Source organism: Neltuma alba, unplaced genomic scaffold (genome assembly GCF_004799145.2).
Source record: "Neltuma alba isolate B1F8T4 unplaced genomic scaffold, ASM479914v2 tig00012644_pilon, whole genome shotgun sequence".
In the NCBI taxonomy this organism is placed as follows: Eukaryota; Viridiplantae; Streptophyta; class Magnoliopsida; order Fabales; family Fabaceae; genus Neltuma; species Neltuma alba.
The window spans coordinates 1-19,311 of NW_021637080.1; the positions used below are offsets into that span (position 1 = coordinate 1).

At 34.2% G+C, this 19,311-nt stretch overlaps 1 pseudogene; it reads left to right on the top strand.

Moving 5' to 3' along the window:
- Positions 1 to 281: 281 nt before the first annotated feature.
- LOC114729533 (SAGA-associated factor 29 homolog B-like) lies at positions 282 to 4,545 on the top strand (annotated as a pseudogene).
- Positions 4,546 to 19,311: the final 14,766 nt, after the last annotated feature.

Below are 19,311 nucleotides of genomic sequence, written 5' to 3' on the forward strand. Positions count from 1 at the left end.
CTTCACGTACCTTCCCCACGATATCGCCACGTGGACCTCATAAAATTTTTTAAACTTTTTTTTGCTTTTTTAATTTCCGCAAGCAGAGAGCTTTTCCAAGGCCAAAAAATCAGCGGGCTTCTCCATTGAAATTCTCATATGTTATTCCTATTTATATTAAATTTTATTTGCATTGCTGCCTTCGTTTTATTTATTATTGAAGGAGTTTCAAAGTTTTGACACTGAATATTCCCGTCGTCTTTCTCAAGACGGGAGCTGCCAACAAAATAGGAAAGGTAATCTCAGTTCTTTTAATTCTAATCCTCATTCTAACTAAATAAATGGGATGATTCCGCAGCTTCTTAAGAAAATTCTATATAGAATTGTCGGCAGAATCGAACTCCGTCCTTTCATTTTTCTGGTAAACGATGTCGCTATCGGACATTGCCGTCAACATCTTGGAGAGCTCGAAGGTACTTGATCGTCTAAGGAAAGAGCAAGAGCAAGTGCTCGTGCAGATCAACAGGATGCACAAGAAGCTTAAAGCTAGTAAGTCTCTTCGTTCATGTCCCTTTTTTTTCCCCAAATAACTCTGGTCATCTGTTTTGATCCTGTTGTGACTTGAAAATATTCTATTCTCTTTGGGCTATTCAATGCTGAAATAATTTGTTCCATTTTGTTACACTGATGCAATTTTAGTGGGCTTTCTAATAACTTTCTAAAGCATTTTCCGAAATTTATTTATTTATTTATTTTTTGGCTGAGCTCCGTTACTTTAATTTGATGATCGTTTAAAGAAACCAAGTGAGTCTCTCAGTTTGTGTCTTTGCTAATCCTCCATCTTGTTCCTGTTGTGACCTGAACTTATTGAAGCTGGTATTTTTTGTTCCATTTTTGTGACCCTAATGGATCTTAAGTGGGTTTTCATTTATTTATTTTTAATTAATCGCCAAAGCGTTGCTTATACTCTGTTTTGAGCTGAGCTTGGTTACGATTAGCTCAATTTGATGATTGTAATAAGCCTCTCGTGTTAGTTCTTTCACTAAACGCCCCCTTCATAAATATCTCATAAACTTCTGTTTCTGTATTTTTCCCCTCTTAAGGGGAAGCTATAGAGCCAATGATTAGCATCACAGAACAACCTGTGCATAGTGAATTAATAACATGATTTTCACTGGGCATCCCCACAATAATATTGCACCAACTGAAGCTGATGCTGACACATCTTTGTGGCTATAGGCTATCTCATTAATATACTTATTTTGAAGAAAACCATAAGATGACATAAAATCATACGCTGCCTTGTAAAACAAATGGGATGCCTTAGGTGTTATAAAATTGTATCCTTGCTACTCGCTAGCCTATTCATGGTCCAAATGCCATGAGCTTAAGAGCATTTCCTATTATTTACCATGAGCTGTAGCTTCTTCATGCTGCAACTAGCACCTACGTCTGTGTAATTGGGACACCTGATAATATATTCTTATAGCGTCCAGCTTTGTCTCCGTTGCTCATTGTTGATGGTTAATCATGTTAATGTAGCTCCTGAGATGGTTGAGAAGCCAGGGGATACCTCATTATCAGAGCTAAAGACATTGTACATTCGAGCAAAAGAGCTATCAGAGAATGAAGAAAAGTACGCCCATTGTGTATCTCAAGCTCTTGAAGTGAACTCCATTTTACCTTCTATTCCTTTGCCGCTGCAATGTCTGAAAATCATGAAGACTTCCTTTTCTTCTCTACAGCTAAAGATTAGAGTAACTTGATTTTACTTTATTCAGGCTGGGCTTTCTAAATTATGTCTTCCTTTCAATATTGTATGTGGTTGCAGTATTTCCACATCATTGTCAGACAAACTTGATGCTCTTCTGTCCTCTGAATCATCAGGACAACCACGAAAGAGAATAGGTTGGTTTGTTACTATTAAATATGTGACAATTTTCTTTAAGTCTTTTGAAAGCTTTTATTATTATTTCCTTATTCATATTATTACAAGAGGCTTGGTTGATTGAAAAAAGTACAAGAGAAAAAAGACAAGAAGCAGCTAGAAGACCATCTATGTGAAAGAGAGAAAAGGGGGAGGAAGCATATGTGCCTGAGCATAGGCCCGGGGGGGGGATTCTGAGATGATTTCTCGTTGATTCAGTGGATGACACTTCAGCTGAGTGTGTAATCTTAAGTAAATGTACTTTGACAATTTACTGATCCTTTCCTGTTAGCTGTATTCTTCTCTAACTTTTATGGTGGAAGGATAATGGAATCCACTATTGAGTATAGCGGCAGAACTCATAAATTGTGAGTGCTGATTAAGAAAAATTATGGATCCTTAACAGTACCACTCTTGCATTCAGTTGTTGACCGTACTAATTGTTGGAGATGAACGCTGTCCCAACAATGTGGTATTGGCTTCTTACAAAATTCAGTCAACAGTATGATAGCTATGAAATTGCAAACATTTGAATTAAAATGCTTGCTGATTAGGGAAAATGATTAAAAGCTGTTTAGTTTTTAGCTTAAGTTAAGCATAAATTGCAATTTGTTTTCAACAGGAGGCTGGTTTTCTACATCATTTAGCTGATGCTACTTGTTTTGCAGAGGTAATGAGCTGAAAAAGAAACGAATGAAAACACACTCAGATATCTCAAGATATCTCTTAGTAGGCGGCTTGAGATTTCTCTTAGTCTTAAGGGTGAACAGGTATGCATTTTCTTGGACTTCGATCAATATCAATTTTTAATAAGTCATTGTCATTTTTTTCCTTACGAGGCTTTTGGATTTCTATTTTATAACTTTGTTATCAGGTAGCAGCTAGGGTCACACCGCATAATTCTGATAAGGACGAATGGTTTGTTGTAAAAGTGATTCATTTCAATAAGGAAACAAGAGAGTAAGCCTATTTCTTATAATTATATATGGTCATGTGTCAGTTTCTATAGGTGGCAAATAAAGTTGTGAATTTCCGTTATCACTGCTTTAGGTGTTTGATGCCAATAATTGCTGATGTTCCTTGTGCCCCCTCAGTCCTTAGTCCTTTTCCAGTTTCAACAATCTTTATCTTAAATTAATTAGAAGTCCTGAGTTGGGATTTCTTTGTAAGTTTCTTATATATATACACATATATATTATATCAGCCCTGCATATACATTTTAAACTATCTTTGCTGTGCTACAATTTTACAGATTTGAAGTACTAGATGAGGAACCTGGTGATGATGAAGAGGGTATTGGCCAAAGGTAAACCAGTTAAATAATTTACTTTATTTGATGGTCTTTGCGGATCTTTTGGTAGGGGCTGAAGGCGGGGAGACAATCCTGGATTTTAGACCCCTGCCTTGCAGTTCGTTTGTTCTTTTTGTCCTTTTTTTGTCTTTTGTGTATGTGCGCTTTGGGGGTGGGGGTGGTGTTGGGGGCTTTGAGGGCTGAAAACTGCTCTGTTGCCACTTGCCAGTTAGGCCTGTTTACATAGTAGCTTTTATTGGTGATAGCAGAATTTTTTGGATTGGTAGTTTGATCTTTCAGTATAGCTTGTCTCGGACATGTATTTGCATATTTCTTTGTATCAATATGTTTCATTATTTTGAGTTTCATATTTACCTTATTGACCAAATTTAGGATTCCTGCATTTAACGGTGTTATATTAATTGTTTATTGTTTTACTGCTTTCAGACGATACAAACTTCCAATGTCGAGTATCATTCCTTTCCCCAGGAGGAATGATGCTTCTAGTGCCCCAGATTTCCCTCATGGGACGCATGTTTGGCAGTCTATCCTGGCACTACCGCCCTTTATAAAGCCACAGTGGTCAATGGCCATCGGAAGGTGATAATTCAATGACCCCATTAATTTACTGGAGTTATAACTTGATTCTAATTCTAGTTTTAAGGCCAACATTTTACGGTCTATTTATCTTCTTTATCTAGATGTTTGGTAATTTTGACGTGGAACTGACTCTAGTGACCTTGTTCTTGTAACTGGGGCGACCTTTCCCAAATTTGCAGAGGAAGACAGATGAGTAAGTGTCAATCGGATGAACTGTTTTCTGAAGTTTGTCCTAATTTTAGTGTGATGGCAGCTGACTTTGTGAGGCAATTGGTGCAGTTATTTGCTGGAATTCGATGACGACGAAGAAGATGGAGCTTTACCGCAAAGAACAGTGCCCTTCCACAAAGTGGTTCCTTTGCCACAAGGACATCGTCAATGAAACAAAATACTTGTAGCTGTGTATAGAAGAAAGGGATGTGGCCAATATATTGCATTAAGAGCTTGATGCCTGTCCAAATTCATATCACAGATTCTCCCACGTGTAGAGTTCCTCGAATTATTTGTTCCTTACATCCAGGGTGACAGGGAGCAAATCTACGCATAAAGTACCCGATAGCCGGTAATAAAATAGGAATAAGGTATCGATACGCCGCACGCATGTGAAGGGAACAATGGTTTCTATTCTGAGATGAAATATTAATATATTGTTTGTGTATAAGGAAAAACGTCCTTTTAATTGATGAATCGGAGGGGCTGTAAGATCACTATTTTACAAGTGAATCCTGATTTAATTCAATCAATCGTATACTGAGAGTATTTAAGGCACATGTGCAAAAATGGAAGTAGTGAAAAGAGAGAGAGGAGGACCTCAGATATGTCATATGACGATTTATCTTGGATGCATAATGCAATCCACATTTTCATTTTTGTTTCGTTTATTGAATATTTCATTCACTTTGGATAAGAATTGGCTGTCGTTCTGGATTGTGAGGTGAGGGCTCGTGCTTACTCCAGCGATGTAATTTCATGCGAAAAGGATAATGGAATTTGCTTTGCCCAGGAAAAAAAGGTTCGGTATTGTGTGCAGCAGGGCTTTTTATTTTGTAGAGCCATGTGCTGCCTTTCCTCCCCCCTGCCAACAGGGAAAGACCCCTCTTCACTGAAAACGTTGAATGCTCCTCGGTTCTTTTTTCTTCCCAGTAAAGATTGATCTAATTGGTAAGAAGTTTGTTCATAGTTTAAAGTTATAAGTTTAAATCCCTCTGTCAATGTAAGAGTCTCGTTGAAAGGCAATCTGCAAGTATTTTTGCAAGTGTTTTTTAGGTTTAAAGGCATGTCTTAGTAAACTCTTGAAATTTAACTAATCTAAATTTTTTCTACAAAAACTTTTGAGGAGTTCAAATCCGCACCCAAGTTTTCTGCAAAAGTAAAGAAAAACGAGAGGTCACTGAGCCAAGCTCAGATATCAGACAGAATATGATTAAGCAGTAACAGTCATCAGGGGATGAAATAATCGCCCCGCGCCAGCGACAGCAGCAAAACTGTGAGGCCACGTCGACGTATTAAGGTTGATCCAGTAAGGGTTGCCACCTGTATTAACCGACTACTCTTTTTTGTTTTTGGTGATTAATCGATTTCTACCAACTCAGCGGAATGGGTATTTTTTAAATTTAAAAGCCCGTCGTCAGTTTCTTCAGCAGGCCATAGTTATTTCAACTTCCATGCAGCAATTATATTTTTTTGGTTTCTTCATAAATAGATACTCCTATTTTGCATTCATATCAACTAAATGCGCGCAATGTATAAATACAACACAAAACCAGTGCAAGTTTTTAAGGCATTAATGGCATAGCTGAATAGTAATAATAATGAAGCTAAAGAAATTTCTATGCCATAATAAATAATGACTGGATTTGATCATATTGAACTCATGCATAGTCCTATAAAAACGAAGTTGCATGGTTGAACTTGTTGCATCATTTGAAGAAAACGAGAGACATGGGTCCATCTATGAAACCTCTAGTTTTGTGGCTAACCATAGTTGCTGCAATAATGTTTAAAGGTGGCGAGACAGGTCTTCTCCCTTCCAAAACAACTGTACAAATTGTCAATACCTTGGCTCACCATGAGGACGTGACTCTTCACTGCAAAGACAAGAACCACGATCTTGGAGAGCGAGTTCTGAAATTTAGAGAAATGTTTGAATTCTCTTTCAAGCCAAATCCATTCTTGAAGGTGACTCTGTATTTTTGTAGATTTTGGTGGCCAATATTATCAGAAGCTCATTACTTTGAAATATACGCACAAGAACGAGACGAGTGCAACGTGTGTAATTGGCACATAAATTATTATGGTTCTTGTTTATCTGGTGTTTGTTGCCCTTGGGGCTATAAATATGAACCACCATCATCACCAGATGCCCATGCTCCTCTTGCTCCTGCTGCTGCATCAAATGCCAGTATTACTCATCAATCTCATTCATAATTGCTGCTATCACATTGTAATCACTGATAAGCTTCGTTGTAGTGATGTGAAGATGATACATCTATATATATATATATATATATTTGAATCGTTTGACCCCGGTTCTGGATGCTATAAATGATAGTCTAATTACAAACATGTACTTACCATAATGAATATTAATGACATGAATGTGGTATGACATTAATTTGCAGTGCATGAAAAAGAACAACAATGCCTCTATCAATGGGGCGTGGCTTCTCTCCGCTGCTCTTTCGGTCCGTTGCCTATCCTTTGCCTGAGACGATGTCGTTTTGGCCTCTCCATAATGACGCCTCAGCATAATCCAATTCCATGTCAGCACCATCGTATTGATCCCAAAAGCAATGAGTGGGCAACAGGAGCAAAGCGTCTGCCATTTTTCTCAGCAACCCCAACGCTCAAGGCACTGCTTCTTCATCCATTAAGAATATACTTTGCTCCTCCGCCATTTTCTGTGTCACCGATATATATGCACTTGCATGATTATTGAACATTAAACGGGGGAGAGAGATAAAATAACAAGTTTACCTTTTCGTTTCTACCCATAGACAACGAGGCAACGTACTGAGGACACTGAGTGTCCAACTCTCTTTTGTAACCTTAATTTTCTTTGTCGATTCACACTTGAAAGCACCAAAGGTTGAAGCTTCATGGATTGTGGCAGTGGCAATGGAGGTCATTCTGTGGTTTTGTCCGACAAGGAGGTGTTGTTGGCTGCGAGTCACCTGAAGAAACGCAGGGAAGGAAGAGGAAGACGTTTTGGGAGGGCGGTCAGTGAAGAGAGCGAGCAGGGTTCATGGAATCGGAGAGCGGCAAATTGAGGCTGGAAAATGTACAGATGACGACCAAAACAGCTGTGGCGGTGGCGGAGGAGCAAAGTGTTTTCTTAATGGATGACAAAGGAGCGCCTGGTCAGCTGGAGTCCGATGGTGCTGACATGGAATTGGATTATGCTGAGGCGTCTTTATGGAATGTGCAGAGGCGAAAACGATGTCGTCTTAGACAAAGGACGGACAACGCAGAGTAGCCGCGCCCTAATGAATGTACATATACGTTTGACTAGTACTTTTGTACATTTTTATTTTTTATAAAATAAGTGATTAATTCATTTATTTAATAAATTTCAGTTATATATAATTTATTTAATTTTTATCATAAGATACTTTTAACCTTCTCATCAAAATTTAAAAAATTTATTAAGTTACAAACTTTATCTGAAAATTGAATAATTTTCAAATTTGCCAATACTTAGGTATAAAATTTTCACACACACATATATATTTGTATTTTTTCAGTTCTGATTTTATTTCGAATTTATCGTTACTTTAAGATTTTATTGGATATTTAATTAATGATAAAAAATAATAAAAAATGATGGCTGGCAGAATCCCAGTACTCATTTAAAAATAACATTTTAATATAACAAACACCGTTACATTATTCTAATTTAAATTATTTTATAACTTTCCTTATTTGTGTGCATAATCTTAATTGCATATCTAACATTAATACTGATAAGTTAAAGACTTTCCATTCTGGTGGCCAAAAAAAAAAATAATAAACACCACCCTTCCCCTGTATAATTACTTCCGAATTCCCACAATTGTGGCTAGGCATATTTTTTTAAATACAGTTACTCGTATAATACATAAAATTTACCTGGTGAGAAATAGAGATAACAGAAATCTAAAAGCATAAATAGATAGCAGATCCAATTAATCTGCACCAATTTTAATTTGAGGTCTGAAAGTAGTCAATGCAAAATCCAAAGCATTAATGGCAAATACAAATATATATTAATGCTAATAAATATAAAGTTTTCTTTTCATTAATGTGGTAATCATGATTACCGCCAAGTAATAAAAATATTAATAAGACCACCTCAAAATGTCATTAATTCAGTCAAAAAGTCACATATAAAAAGTGATCTGTGTGGTGAGAACTGATTGCATTATCACTTGAATAAAACAAAAGAAGACATCATGGCTCCATGTTTGAATCGTCTGTTTTTGCTCCTAACCATAGTTGCTGCGATGTGTAAAGGTGGGAAGTCAGGTTTTTTCCCTTCAAAAAACAACAGTACAGATCATCAATGGCTTGCCAAAGCATCAGGACTTGACGGTTCATTGCAAAGACAAGCATCATGATCTGGGAGAACACACTCTGAAATTCGGAGAAACCTATGAATTCAAATTCAAGCCACCTCCGATGATAAATGTAACTCTTTATTTCTGTAGTTTTTGGTGGCCATCAATCTCATACGCCCGTTACTTCGACATATACAAACAAGAGAGAGACCAGTGTAGTGTGTGTACTTGGAAGGTAGTTGAGTATGGCCCTTGCTTGTTTGGTGTTTGCTATCCCTGGAATCCTCCTCCTCAGCCACATCCAATGACACTTGCTTTTTCCAATGATGTTACATCAAATAATACCCACGTTGTTACGGGGTCTCATGCTTGATTATGAAAATCATATCCTTCGGGTAATAAACCTTTAGCCCGATTACCTGTGACGGATGATGAAGTTATGATCTATATGTGTCAACTTTATTTTAGTTTTAGTTCTGATTAAGTGCGTCAAAATTAATGTGATGTGATTTATGCATGTAAGTAATTATTGAAGGAAAAGAAAGTAAAATATGTCTCACCATTCGTTTGCTCTTTTGAAACGTAGTAATACGAGATTGAGACCTACGACCGATCTTGCACGCAGACACACTACCTCCGGTCCTTAATAAGTAAACTTTGTCCTTGTTTAGTACTCCTCCGGTCCTTAATATAAGACCTATTTAACTAATTTGATTAGATTAAGGAAGTTAGGTACGTTAGTTAATTATAAGAAAAATGACACATTTTCCTAAAATACCATAATCATCTTTCTTAATACCTCATCTCCCTCTTTATTTGATTATGGTTGATGGAGTATCCATAGGGGTAATTTAGAGAAAATTGATAAATATGAGAAATGGGTCTTATATTTAGGACCAAAACTAACTCAAGAATTGGGTCCTATATTAAGGACCGGAGGAGTATCTAAACAAGGACAGATTTTAATCTCTTTTCTTAATTTATTCAAATTAGTTAACTAGTTTTTATATTAAAGACCGGAGGTGTTATTTTAGAAGAGATTGATGGCCCTTATAAATTATTTGATAGTTATTGATTAAGTTTTTTTTTTAATATCACTCACTAACTATGATAGAAAATGTTGTACAGATCTAAAATTTATTTCATTGTTTAACAAAGTTAATTGGTTGCTTAATCATTTCTTAATTTTGATGAAATGATTGAAAATGTTTGACAATAAAGGCGAGAGTGAGTATTTTCGATTTAATGTATTAATCAACAAATAGATACTACAAAATTTAGTGTTGGCGAGTCAGCGCCAGACCAGTAGAGCTGCAGAGAATTCAAATTTTATCTAACAATAAAAATTATTCAAGGAAAAATGACCAAAAAATAATTGTTAAAATTTGAAATGACAAAATCAGCATACGAATATATGAAATGACCAAATGGACATGAGATATCAATCTGGAATTTTAACAATTCAGTAGAAAGACTAAAATACCCCTGAACCTCTCTAAAGACATGAATAGATGGTAACTCTCAATACAAAAACAGTAATTCACATTACAAATATTGTCATTATCATTACCAGGATAGTGAAATTGGCTCCAGATATATATTACTTAGGTTTGAAAGAAACGAATCGTAAATAGCAATGGCGAAATGGTAACTCTCATTACGAAAGTTGTAATTCACATTACAAATATTGTCATTATCACTATCGGAATAGTAAAATTGGCTCTAAGTGCATGTTACTTGGGTTTAAAATAAACGAGTTGTAAATGGCAATAGCGAGATGGTAACTCTCATTAAAAAGATTATAATTCACATTATAAATGTTGTCATTATCATTACCAGGGTAGTGAAATTAGTTCCAAATACATGTTATTTGGGTTTGAAAGAAACGAATTGCAAATGACAATAGCGAGATGGTAACTCTCATTACGAAAATTGTAATTCACATCACAAATATTGTCATTATTATTACCGGAGTAGTGAAATTAGCTCCAAATACATGTCAGGGTATTTTAGTCTTTCTATCAAATTGTCAAAATTCTAGATTGATACCTCATGTCTATTTGGTCATTTCATATATTCGCATGCCTATTTTGTCATTTCACATTTTAACAGTCTTTTTTTTTTGTCATTGTTCTAAAATTCAAAGCATTAATTGCATGACGAACATTGATAGTAGTAGTAATTTTTTTGACCAGCATTATACTGCAGTAAGTTTCATATACTAAACGGAAAAAGGCAAACAGGATCTGACTTGGATGAAATCACGGATTGATATGAGAGGGGGGGATCGTGAGAACTTATTCCATCGTTTCTATAAAAATTAAAAAAAATTACTTCAAAATAAAATGCTGCTGCAACGCGGAAATGTGGCGAGGCCGAGTTGTTTCCTATACTTCCCGAAAAACGACAATGACGATCCAGCATCTGTTAATCGTAAACTGTAATTACAAATAACAACATATTTTTATAAAAATTTCTTATGTGAGATTTTTTCAATTTATTACTATTACTTTAAAATTTGAGTGAACGCGTCACTTATTTGCACCAATTTTGAGGGCTGAAAGTCAATGCAGGATCCAAAGCATTAATGGCAGATCCCAATATTAATAATACTGAAAACTTTCATTCATGCAAAATCATGATTACCACCAATATAATAAAATATTGATAAGACCACCTCAAAATTAACTGATTCACAGCCATGTATAAAAAGTAAAAAAATGGATCTGTGTGGTGAGAACTTATTATCGCATCGTCACTTGAAGAAAACAAAACAAGACATGGCTCTCTGTTTGAATCATCTGATTTTGCTCCTAGCCATAGTTGCTGCAATGTCCAAAGGTGGGAAGTCAGGTTTTTTTTTCCTTCAAAAACAACAGTGCAGATCATCAATACTTTGATCTGGGAGAACACACGCTGAGATTCGGAGAAACCTATGAATTCAACTTCAAGCCAAATCCTATAATGAATGTAACTCTATTTCTGTAGTTTTTGGTGGCATCCATTCCCACCTCGTTACTTTGATATATACAAACGAGAGAGAGACCAATGCAAAGTGTGTACTTGTAAGGTAACTGAGTATGGTCCTTGCTTGTTTGGTGTGTGCTATCCCTGGAATCCTCCTCAACCGCCACAGTCAATAGTCAACGCTCACTTCTTCTTTCCATGATGTCGCATCAGATTACTCATCACATATAATCTTACTGGATATTAATGATTTGTGACAGAACAGATGATGAAATTTATATCAACATGTGTCAACTTCGTCGAAATTAATGCGGCGCGAGGGGTATAAGCAAATTTAAAAAAAAAAAAAATTAAAGGAGTAAAACATGCTATATGTTTTACCATTCGCCAAGGTATTAAAAACCGGACCGGTTATTGAACCGGTCAATACAGTGGGTCAAGGGTTAGTGGGTCAGATCGGAGTTGAACCGGAGTCAAACCGGAATTAATTAAAAAATATAATATAAATAAAATCTATAAAAAATATTTATATTTAATTATAAAATATATTTTAATAAATATGATATTTATAATATCATATTAAAAAACATATACAAAGCATATATTATCATAAAAAATGGAAATTTCACGTTCCTTATCTTCTCTTTTTTTCCCAGACGTCCCTGCTTTTCTTTTTATCGTATACATTATTATATATAATCAATATAAAGTGTGTCAAACCTAAAAGAAGTCATATCCAAATTTTCAAAAATGAAAAGAAAGGACGAAGTGGTACTGTAAATCTAGAGTTATAGGCTGCTGTAAAATTAATGCTATTTTTTCTTGAGATTCTCAATGTTCTTCTTTTTTTCTTCCTTTAAGCACACTCTTCCAGGAAAAAAGAAGTCAGATCTTGAATCTCACTCCAGCACGCTCAAAAGTCGAATCTCGCCAAATGTTATGTACTTTTCTATCACCTTCACCTCTACCGGTTATTACCTCCGTCTTCTCCCTCAAATTCCTGCGATTGCAAACTCCTTCATCCTAGCCTCCCCCAGTCATTCTCACCCAGATATTGGCCCCAACAACTGACATTTCTCAGTTCCAGCACCGCTGTCATCGCTGACGACGCCTCTCACCTCTACCGGCTCTCTTAAACACCAGCTACACATACTTCATTTCTTGTTTCTTTCATCTGCTATATTTTTTTCTCTTCTTCTTCTCATTTCTTTTTTTTTTACCTGGAAACTTGCTTTATTGTCGGAGTCCTCGCATCTTTCTGGACATTTAAAAGTGACCCGGGTTACCCGTTCAACCCAACGGGTTATCCGGGTCACAACCGGTTCTTACCAGTTTAACCGGTTTCATACCGGTTCGGAACAGTGCTGGTTTAGATCATGAACCGGACCGGACAAGTGTCCGGTTCGCCGGTTTCCGGCCTAAACCGGCCGGTCCGGTCCGAGTTTTCATACCATGCCATTCGCTTGCTAGTAATCATTTTACTTGTTTTATTGAAATTATCTATTCGCAAAATACTTTTTTTTTTTTGGCAAGAAAAGTAATAAAAATACAGAATCATGAGACATTATTCTGATCTTGCACGTAGACATATTAGCTAAACAAGGACAAATCTAATCCCTTTTCAAACATATATTACGCAAACCCTTATTTTGAAAGATTGATAGTCTTTATTATTAGTCGGTATTAATTTCCAGTGTCGCCTTTATTTCGAGTTATTAACCACAAGAGAGAATGTGATACGAATTTAATTTTTTTTATTTAAATATGAGTGAAGTAAGAAAATTGTTTTCTCTGGCAAAAAAAAACTTATTTTATTTTTAAACAAAGTCGTAATGACTTAACAACTCATTCTTAATTATAGTGAGGTGATTTGAATTTAATCTATTAATTAACGCATACTCTTGTATACCACTCTACTCCTCAATATAAGTCATTTATAACATATAGCATATATATTGAAGAATAAATTAAACTAATGAGATTTTCCAATGTTATCCTTATGAAAGTTTTTTTTTTTTTAATTTCTTCCTCTGCACTTACAAACCATTATCATATCTCTCTCTCCATTTTCAATGAAAGTTAAATAAGGGTAAAATTAAAAAAAAATTAAATACACTACAAGTGACTTATATTTAGGACCAAACTTTTTCTCTACAGGTGAGTTACAATATAGACAAAGAGCTGTAGAGATTAGAGAATTCAATTTTTATCAAGCAAATTAAAGAATTCAAAGCATTAATTGCATATAAAGAATATTAATAGTAGTAATAATTGCTTCGTGTAAATGTGATTCATGAAATAACGGACAAACGCAAACAAAGTCTGACTTGGGTGATAGTCAAATAAGAGGGGGGTAAGATATACGGTATATGACTGCCAATTCTGGTGGCCTTCACTGGCTTCGCCTCAGCACTTCGACATATACCGAGAAGAACGAGACTATTGGTGCAAAGTCTGTGCTTGTGGCATTCATGATTCCTCCCCCTGCATTTCTGGTACTTCTATGTGCTATCCTTGGGGCTCTTGAATTGAAACTTCCTCTCTGCTATAAAATGTCTCGTTTCATCGTCATCTTAATTAACGGCATGATAAAACTTCAAACACATATATATTATTCCCTTATGTCTGAAATATCGGTGACTTTAGATCACCACAACAAACCTTTTTAAAAAAAAAACAGTTAAGTTAGTTTTTTTTAAATTTTTTTTACCCTTATTAAATGTGGTTTTGAAGGAGAGAAAAAAAAAAAGTAAAAAAAACATATTTAAATATCAATTATTGAGACAAAATTAACAAATAAACATTAATAGTAGTGACTTATATTACATAACAGAGAATTTTTTTAAAAGATAACTTATATATACTCGATTTGATCTTATTAGAGGGCACTTCTAACAACTTCATCAAAACGAAACAGAGATGCATGGTTAAATTATATTAACACCCCATTTAACGACTTTACGGTAAAAATCATACTCTATGTTATTTCCAGAAAATGTCTTGCAATACATACTATAGAGGATATTAATTAATTAACTAGACGATTTTTATTCTTGTCGCGGCGAGAAGACGAGAATGGGCGAGTCATGGTTGCTGCCTGCTGGCTTATCCTCGTATAGTCGTAGAGAATTCAATCTGTACGTAACAAATAGTAATAAAAGAATTCAAAGCATTAATTGCATATAAAGAATATTAATGGCAGTAATACTAGTAATGGCTCTGTATAAATGTGATCAAATGAAACAATATCTGACTCGGATATGATAATATAAGAAACGGGAGGATGGTCATATGAGCTATGAACCTGTTGCGATCCTTCATTACGGTAATGAAGCCGCTACTACTAGTTCTGCTGATTACTATAATGGCTGGCGGCGCAACGTTAAAACCTGGGAAGGCGAGTTTGTTAATTCCTCCGAAAACGACGGTGACAGTGAAGAATCTGCTAAGTGACGGACAGTATCTGTCATTTCATTGCAGATCGAAGGAGGACGATCTCGGAGAGCAAAAGATCAAGCATGGAGAAACGTGGGGGTTCAGCTTCAGGCCAAGAGCTGTGTTCTACACAACGCTGTATCACTGCCAGTTCTGGTGGCCATCGGTTTCTTCGCCCCAACACTTCGACATATACAGAGAAGAACGAGACCTGTGGTGCAAGGTCTGTAACTGGGGCATTTATGATTCGGGTCCTTGCATTTCTGATGGCACTCCTCTTTGCTGTGCTTGGGGTTCTTGATGCTTCCTCCACTAATATATATGAGTATCAAAATGTTAATTAACAACCTGATAAAACATGCTTCTTCCGATGTTATATGTAAGTTATAAATAATTGAATTACATAAAATGAGAAATTTGATACAATTAGTCAAAACAATAAATATGTAAAATATATACATATTTTTTAATTGTACCGCCATTTCCAAAAAAAGAGTAGATGAGAGATGATAAGCGAAAATTTATTAAGAAGAAATAATAAATGATGTATATTTAGTGGGAGTAAAAATAAAATAACTAGTTTAAAATTTTAGACAAAAAAATTTATTTATTATATTTAAGAACATCATTAGTAGAAAATTGTAACCTTTGCCTTTATATATAAAACCTGTCAATATATAAGCGTGTATATATATTTGTGTGTGTGCGCGCGCGCGTGCGCATGCAGTGTGTACGTGCGCAACCATTGAAAAGACGATTTTCATTTGTGTCACGCTCACGCTGCAGGGATGAGAGCCGGCGAGTCAATGTCAATAATTCCGCATTTAATTGGCGACTGTGCGAATTACTCCTCCTCCGATCCTAATTATAAGACCCAATTGACTTATTTGAGGAGATTAAGGAAGTAAGTTAAGTTGGTTATTTATAATAAATAAGTATTGTCATTCCTAAAATATCCTTACTAATTAAGTATATTAGCTAAAACTATCATTATTAGAAGGATTATCTTGGAAAAAAATGCATAAATATAAGAGACAAAATGGATTGGGTCTTATAATTAGGACCAAATAAAAAATCAAATTGGGTCTTATAATAAGGACCGGAAGAGTATGAGCTGAAGCCAACCTTGGCGTTGAGTTTTCAGTGTTGCGGAGGGCCGAGCATTTGGGTTTTTTAGTTTTTTTTTGGTCAACTAGGCTTCTTTTTAATTAAATTAAATACTTATGTGACCCTATTTATAAATCTCTTCTAATATTTTCATATAAATTTAAAAATATTTTAAATTTTATTAATTTTTATTTAAAATTTAATAATTTTTTAATTTTATTCATATTTAGTATACATTATACTCCATTAGAACAGAATCAACACAACATAAATTATACATTCACATGAAAATTTTCTTTCTTTACCTTATAAATAGAATAAAAAAATTGCTTCTCTCTCTAGTAATTAGTACTGAGATAATATAACAACAGTAAAAATGATTGTTAATTAATTAATCCTTTCTATGTCACATAATCTTATACTCTTTTTGTGTTATTTGTAAGGTAGAGACAAAGTATTTTATCATATTTATAAATCATATCATTAAATTTTTTAATTTTTTAAGTAAATATTTAATTTTATCTTTTATTTATTATTGTGCAAACCTTGTGCACTTGGAATAAAATGCATATTAAATAAAGATAAAATTAAAAATTATATTAAATTTAAAATTTTTCTTAATCTCAATAAATATATTAAAAGTGACTTAGAATCAAAACAAATATGATCAGATGCATAATTTATTGTGATGTGGCGTTCTATTTTCTCCCAAATATGCGGTATTTGGTACTGCCTAGGCAACATGCATGCACTTACGTTAGGTCTTGAATGTAAGGATTAAGGAACATTCTCTAGTAAATACTGTGTCAAATTCTTAATATAAAAATTATCTAGGAATTAAATTTAATCTTAAATATAAAATTCTAATCGATTTTGTTTTTAAAATTTATAATTTTTTAAAAAATATCTATTAAGCAACAATTTGAATACGTATTTCTAAATACCAGAGGTAGTACTACTTCTTCTCTTAAATATAAAATCTAATATTGCACAGAATTAGATTTTATATTTAAGGCTAGGACAATAGTGTGGTAGTTTTAAATTTAGATGAAGCATTTTTCATTTTTTGGGCCAACTGTGGCAGGTCGTTTTCTGCGGTCCCCTGGAAAACGACGGTGATAATCCAGAATCTCGAGGAATCAAATTATTTATATCTGCGTATAAAAAAATATTTATATGTATGTACGCAAATGTGTGCTTATATATTCAAAATAATTGTCTTTTTTTGAGTATGATTTTGTTTCGAATATTTTTTTATTTTCAAATTTTAGTGAAACATTCATTATTCGTAAAAAAATTACTAAAGAATAACGACAGCTGGCACTGAGCAGAATCCAAGATCCAAATACTCATCTAGAAATAACTTTTTGATGCGAAAAAAAAAAATATCACATACCACATATATTTTAATTTAAGCTATTTAATATCTTTCCTCATTTGTGTGCACTGTGCACAATCTTAATTGCATATCCCATTACTTAGGGCCTGTTTGGGTATCCCCAAACCGTGGTTTCAGAAGCACTTTTCCGCAAAACGAGATAATCTCCTCCACATATTTACTTCGTAATCCGTAAAAGCACTTCTGAAACCATGGTTTGGATTCTATCCAAACACACCCTTAACTGCATATCTAAACATTAATAACAATAAAGCCTTTCCCTCGCCAGATGTCATGTGGCTATAACTAGGCTTATGTTTTGGACATACGATTAATATATTTTATATTCTTTTTTATTTTGCCGAAACCCTCGTTTTATCATATTCATCTTTTAAATTTATTGCACACATATTGAAAAATATAATAAATACTTAAAAATATGACATATTTTACCGAAGTTGCCACTCATACTTTACTAAGGGTGAAATGAAAAGGCGCTATTAAATATTCCTCGGGAACTTTAAAAAGAGAAGTAATGCTCCATGAAAGAAAAAAAAAATTTAATGTCAAAATACAAATATACTAGAATCGACGGAGTAAATTAAAGAGAAATAAAGAGGATTGGCATCTAAATTAATAAAAGTGTAAATAATTATATCCAATTAGTTTCTAACAATGATCAGGAGGGTTGAGAGTCAATGAAAACTTTAAGGCATTAATGGCATATCCAAATATTAAAACTAATAGATATAAAGATTTATTTTAATGAATGTAATAATCATTCTTACCATTTAAAAATATGATTACATTGGACCATATCAAAATCAACTCATAATTCATCATATAAAAAGGAAGGGCTATGTGGTGAGAATTTATTGCATCACTCGAAAAAGATATGGCTCCATCATTGAAGCTTGTACTTCTGTTGATCGCCATGGTTGCTGCAATGTCCAGAGGCGGGAAGTCAGGTCTTCTTCCTCCAAAAACAACAGTGCAGATCGTCAATACCTTACCAAACCATCAGGACCTAACGCTTCACTGCAAAGACAAGAATCATGACCTGGGAGAACACACTCTCAAATTCAGAGAAACCTATGAATTCAAACTGAAGCCAAATCCCCTAATAAACGTGACTCTTTATTTCTGCAGCTTTTGGTGGCCATCGATCGGACCTGCTCGTTACTTTGACATATACAAACAAGACAGAGACAAATGTAAATTGTGTATTTGGACCGTCGTTGATTATGGTCCTTGCACTTCTGATGGCATTTGTTATCCCTGGAATCCCTCTCAACCACATTCAACAACACTCCCTTCTTCCCATGATGTTACATCAAACAACAATACCCATATTATTACTTAATGTAATAAAATTTATATATTATGACAGGTCACTGGATTGATATCTCTGTGTGTAACCTAAAGTATTTTTGAGTTACTTTGGATTTTAGAACTTTTTTTTTTCCAGGTTATAAGTGTTGAGGTTAAAATTCTCCCAATAAGTATGTTTTTTTTTTTAATTTAAACTCGTGTGCATTACTCACCAACTATTAGAGGTGGTAATACGGGCCCAAAGCAGTGCGGGCTAAAGTAGCCTGCACCTTGGCGGACTGGCATTTTGCCAACTCAAACTCGCCAGCCCGCCTCAATATTCTTTTTTTTAAATAAAAACTATTATTATTAATATAGATTGAACTTAATTTGAAATGTTAAAATTAGGCTTTGAATCTTGAATTTGAGTAGTGAGTTATAATAAAATAAAGTGAAGATTAATTTATAATTTAAGAAGATATTTTTAAAAACTAATATATTTTTTATAAATAATTAATTTAACTAATTTTCTTATTCAAAGTAATTTAGTTTTCTTATCCAAATTAATTAAGTAGATATTTTATGTATAAATGTATAAGTATCACATGTTTATTTAATTTTATAAAGGCTTTTATAGTGACGCAACAAATAAATGAAAAATAAAAGATAGACAATGATCTTCGTATAACTACACACAGAATTACAAATATATAAAGTGTTTAATTACTTATGCAATGATATGAAACAAGCAATATTTAATTGTTCATGTGGAATTTGAGAG